A 6,433-nucleotide genomic window follows, 5' to 3' on the forward strand; every position below is an offset into this window, starting at 1 on the left:
CAGCCCTTAACATATAGAACTGTTAACGACGTTTTGCCTAATTACCTGGTTTACTGAAATGTTTACCTGCCCTCCCGGGATAACAACTTTACTTTTTTCACACTTGTTTTGGTTATATATAAATACCCCTACAAAAAAAATACTTGTTATCAATATTCACTTTGGTGCCTCAATTGAAGTTCAATAACTTTGTTGGTTCCAATTTTATTAATTAATTTTAAAGTTTGCTTTTTAAAAATCAATTTATTTCCAATATATATAATTAATACAAGCAATATATTTTAGTTTAAACCAAACCTTAACTATGACTTATGTCTCGTATGTCTATTATGAGACTATCTTAAGTCTGACTAAGATTGACTGTAAATTATGCTGATCCTAGCAGAGATCATACTACGTCTTATTTTATAAGAATAGTCGGCATAAGTGGCCATATAATTCTACATAAAAACGTTTAATCAACTTGCCTTATGCTTTACATTTATTGCTCTTGACTCGAGTTTTTCAGCAAAACCCATTTTTACGGTTTATTTCAGCGCATCTATTTTTTTTTCAATACGATATGTTTTATATCATGATTTTTTCAACAATAGTGTGGCAAAATATCGTAAATGTTCAAATTTCAAAGCGAAACTTGGTCAGATCGAAATAACATTCTCCACTAAAAATTGTTGTCATATGTGCAAACCCCTTGAACAAATCGAAAATTCTCATGAACACAATTTCCCAGGAGATTATGGCTTATAGTCGTATCTAATTGAATGAGTCTTTGTTATTTCCGAAGCAATTTTCAACATGCAGCTTACCATGTCGACAGTCTTGCCACAGTTGATTTCAGCTTGAAAACGGTTTTCCTGGGTAGTGATATTACACATTTTATACGTGCAATGTACAAATAAGTATATCAAATTAAACCGGACGACGAGCACATCGTTCTGGATTTTTAAATCTTAGATTGGTGTATAAATATCAAAATAATTAACACAAAAAATACTTTCTTCAGTGATGAAAATCGATTTAGATATGCTTAATAGATAAAATATTAATTTATATGCTTACATTCATTTGCTAATCCAGTTTGAGATGAATTATATCCCGCAATAAAAATATGACCACAATTTTGTAGGTATAGAGCAATTAACTAAGGATATCATTGTGAAATCTTGTATACAGAATGTTTCCTAACTAATAGAAAGAAGAGATTTACAAAAAGGTTGGGATAACAAAATTTCAATAAATTACATAAATAGGGTTGTAAAAAAAGCAATATAGTTTTTTGTTGTGATATATGAACCTCAAAGTATCTCCTAGAGAATTCACTTAATGTAGCTCAGAAAATATGGCTTTAACTTTTATGGCCTCAATATTTTCGGCCTTTTTATCGTTAAAGAGAAATATTATATAAATGTTTGTAAAGTACTATCGTTCCCAAATATGTTGCAGTTTTTATGTATTTACGATCTTCTGTTGTATGCAAAATAAATACGGATTTGAAGTAAGAAGTGATTCAACTTTCTTGAATGTTTGTTAACTTTTCTAGAACTTGTTTTACACCTAGTAAATTCTCCTCAAAAGAAGAATTTTCACTAAAGCAAACTCATCTCAAATGCTTCTTAGACATTTATTGCTACATAATTAGTTATGACCCTCTCTATATATTCACATTAAAAAGAAAGAGAAATAGCAAATGATCTTCCAAAATAAAAAAAAAAACAATAATTAAAAGCAATATTCACATCAAACGTAATTTATAACAAATCCACTTAAAGCATGAAAACGTGACTAGGCTTATAAATCAAACGAAAACTGGCTTACTTTTCATAAATAAAATATAATTGGCTTCATTATTTCTTAAGTCGCCCTTAAACTACCTAAATTTAGCGAGTGTAAAATTTAGTTTAGCCGTATCACGTTCTAGTTAATAATTGGCCTTATCTAAGTCCTCTGAGCTGCAAAGGAAGAACGATTTATTGCGATATTTTGCGTTTTGGGTAAAGTTCAGAACAAATGCCGCTTGATAATTGTTTTTTTTTAATAATTGGGTCATAAATATTGCACATTAAAGCGGACAATCTGCGATTTATGGAATGGGGCGTTTCAGATTTTCTTTGCATTTGATTAATTCCGGTATTTCCATAGATTGAAAATTGCTTAGCTAATTGGATCAAGGAAATTAATCAGCGTTTCCATTTGCAATAGCAAATATTTTGATTCCACTACAATTTCAATTTGTGTTCTCGATAAACGCTTTATTGATAGAATAGCCATTAGAAAATGTCGATGTGCATGTGCGGTTATTTATTGATCATAAGAAATTTTAATGTTGTTCTCAATCCAACAATTAGCAAGGTGAAAGTGAAAGGTATTGAATTTTTGCAAATAAAATACTGAATTTCTATAAGCCGCAGAAACGCATTGAACTTTTAAATTTAACCAATTTCCGGGCATTAATTGAAATTCAACAGAGCGGCATTAAAGTAAACGATCAACTTCGGGACTGAATAATTTTGAAGGCAATGTATTTTTAAATGTTTCAGAAGCTTTCAGGAAAATTGTTTGGACAACAATAAAAACGTTCAAAGTGTCGCCATTCTGTTGGTTATGTTTTAAATCTCTTAATTTCTGAAAAATGTTGTAGGTGATTTGAATTGATTGAGAACCAATTACCTAATAAAATATTTCATTGTAGGTGATTTCCTTAGTACTTTCGTAAGAATACATCTTGACTGAAGGAAGTTTAACTGCAAAAAATTTAATAAAACTATAGATAAATCTAGCCCTAAGAAATAAAAAAACACAACTCATCTAAGGGATTTATTAGAATATATACCCAAATGCAAAAGAAATTCCATCAATTGTAAGCTATTTCGCTGGTTTGCCAGCTAAAAATGACTCAAATTAATGTATCCTCGAAGCCTACATTAGACTTATAACCACACGAAGGCGTATGAATATGCCGATGCATGCTTCAAAAGGGTTTTAATGCAAAAAATTGCATTCAAGGCACGAATAGGGAGATTGCTCGTTATATTGTTACACTTTTAAAAGCCCACAGGATCCGGGATAAATTAGAAGCTCTACTTCGAATAGGCAACTATGGAAGGAATTCACAAAAATATTTTATAGTTTACAATGTTTATTAAAATACGAAAATGAAATAATGCAGCCACATTCTTATTTCAAAGACTTTGGTATATTTTATGAAAACTCTCCAGCTCTCATAAAATGGTGGAAATTCCATTAGCGTGTAAAAACTGTACCTGCCGATAACATGCTGATTGTCATTGAAAAAACTATCAAAAAGAAACCAGGCATTTCAAGCAAAAACGCTCCATTTCATTTTAAGTTAAATTAATAGTTCTAAGCGGCACATTCAAGCGTTCTACGCCATATGTGAAAATCTAATCTAGATTTAGAGTGTTCGGTGCAATTCGTCTATCGGAAATAGATCCAGGTATTTTCCTCGAGCAATTTACTTAAATTAAATAGGTGTTGGAAATGTTCTTACTAGGATAAAAGGCAAAGGGAAAATTAAGTTTTAGGATGAGTTAGTTCGCATCCAGCAGTTTTACAACTGCTTACTTTGCAGGTTGGGGTTTTTTTCCTTGTTAACTTTGAGTGGAATTAAATGTACATTTCTACCAATTTTACGAAAGATTCAAGTAAATACATCAGAATAGAAAATATAGTATAGTACAGAGGGTATCGCCGAGTCATTCGAGAAACCTCGCATATAAATTATCTGACAATATTTAAGCAAAATTATGCTTTTCACTTTACTGAAGCATTCCATACTTGTTTATACTTTAACATAAAAAACTTTATACATAAACACTGAATAAGCAAGTGTATTTACATGTTCCCACATAAAAAATACAACGGGTTGAGATCTGGATATCGAAATGGTCAGGCAACGGGACTACTACGACCACTTCGTCGGTTTGGACGATTTTTAATGAGAAAATTAGTTTCAGGTTTTCCACAATGCTACTACACAATTCCATCCACTACGATTTCTCAATGCTATCGTAATCTTTTGATAAATCTTAGAATATTCCTATACGACAAAATATTAAAAAACTATGTACTTCAATTAAGCAAAGAAATGCATTTCTGCAAAGTAAATTTGTTACCTAAAGTGGTGTTGCTTCCACAAATGCAAAGCCGCAAAAATGAATGACTGTAATAAACCAGAGTCAAGTAGTTAGTAGTAGAACTCCAACTAGTTTCATAAACACGTGCTCTTATTTAGTGGAAACAAAGACATATGAAGGGGAAAATTAAATAAAATTAAATTATTGCTTGTCATAATAAATTGTGGCTATAAAGCACACTTTAATTTACATCTCGTACGTTAAACAATCCAGAAATATTTTGAAAGTGCACCTGGCAGAATATCCGAATTTAAATTACACAGTTCATGAATAATCTGAATAAATTGATTACCTGGCCTGCTGTTGGCATGTACAAATATTATTTTAGTTATTGTGAGCTCTTGAAAAAACGTCTAGAATTTTATCAAAACTGCCATCCTGTGTAGTTAATAACGTGAAGCACTTGACTCAAGTTTTCAGACAGGCTGTGCAAATTAAAACATTAGTTAAAGTAGGAAATAAAATAATTTACACTTCATCAGACATAAATTGGCAAAACTTGGAATTTGCTAATTAAAAGTTTAAAAGTACCTTTAACATTTAATTAAGCTTCCAACACAGTAAATCGTATGCAATGGGTTACCATGCGCCGGGCAAGTTTTCTTGGCATAATTAGTGCACCTCAGGTTCTAACAAAACAAAGTTATTTCGACGTACACAGTTAACTTATTTGATTAAGTCATACTAATTGCATTTCCTTATCTGCTTCCTGTTAAATTCGCCAAACTTCATTAAATCCAATCTAAGATCTAATTTATGAATTAATTACTCAAGATTCCATTATACATCAGGTATAGGGGTGTTCTCACGTGGTAATCTAAGAAGATCAGTTTGCTATCCAGTGTATTTTGCGAGCGAAACATGCCCTAAAAAATGTCGACATACCTAACATTTTAGCTTCAAAGAGCATCCGGCTGCGAATAAACGAAGCCAGTTTATCTACTAGCTAGCTAATCTTAATACAAATGAAAAAATAAAGCAACATCGATAAAGACACAATCGCGTACAAATCAACTACGAACTAAAATCAGATCAAATAATCACATTGCGAAATAAAACGATATAAAACCGCCTAAAGTAAACTCGAAAGACTCCATTCAGTTTTTCTGCAAATGTGTTTATGCACGCTGTTCAAAATATCTTAAAAAATTACTGAGTTTTACACGAGTTGACCGATTAGTATTTTTTTAAGAAAATTAATCTGATTAATAAGATGCCGAACTTGCAAGAAAATCTGAAAATATACCAAACTTAAGAACAAACAACAATAAAAAGCCACTCTTTAATTAGGCAAAAACCAATTCTTCAGTCTTCTAAAAAAAAATATGTTATTAACTGGCGGAAAGTCGTCAAGTTCATTTTGATGCAATACTTCAGGAATTGAGATGAAAATTTTTTAAAGTTGTTGGCAACTTTCTATTACTTTGCAACTATGAGACAACTGAGCTTTTCAAAAGTTAAAAATGCTCAATAAAAAACTTTTTAATTAAAATTGCATCTTGCAAAATAGAAAAAATGTGCAAAGAAACCAGGTCGACTCTTGCTCAATTGTGGCTTTTGAACACAAATAATTATCGCTGAAGATGTCAAGCCAAAAGCAAAACCAGAGGGAGAGTTTTGTAATAGCTCAAGCGTAATAGTGAATTAGATAATAGGCAGATGATTTAGTTATTCATATTTAATTAATGAATAATTCTCTACTAAGGTAAATTTTAAGACAAGAGTATTGCTAGAGTCAAAATGGAAAATTACCGCGGAACTATGTGCTATATCAAACTGAAATTTGGGATACAGACCCTTGAAAATATCCCCTGAAGTCAACTAACTCAGAAAGCCAGCTTTACTAGTGAACCGACAAGCCCCTTTAAGCGTAAGCTTTATACGCGATTATCTCATTTTCTGGAGATTTCCAGTGTAGCATTTATCCGGTTATTAGGACCCGAGGTTACGATCAAAATTCAACGTTAATAAGCAAGGTAATAAATTCGGGCAACATAGTTACTTATCAGGTTTCTACCATGACATCAAAAACACATTAAAACGACCTCATTCGATTGTTCCGTGCATTGAGATGCAATCTCACTGTTATCGACAGCTAAATGGGTTATGCCTTTGTCATAACAAGAAATTATTTGCTCCAATAAAATATAACGAGAATAACAGACATTGATTAGCAATAATAAGGTATATCGCAAAACAGTGAATCGGTTTGCCACGTGAAATAGATGTGGTTTCAATTCCTGTCGAGTATCGGAGTTATCAACATTTTCAACACCTTG

This window comes from Dendroctonus ponderosae, unplaced genomic scaffold, assembly GCF_020466585.1.
Source record: "Dendroctonus ponderosae isolate FM_Combo_2020 unplaced genomic scaffold, Dpon_F_20191213v2 Dpon_F_20191213_7, whole genome shotgun sequence".
NCBI lineage: Eukaryota > Metazoa > Arthropoda > Insecta > Coleoptera > Curculionidae > Dendroctonus > Dendroctonus ponderosae.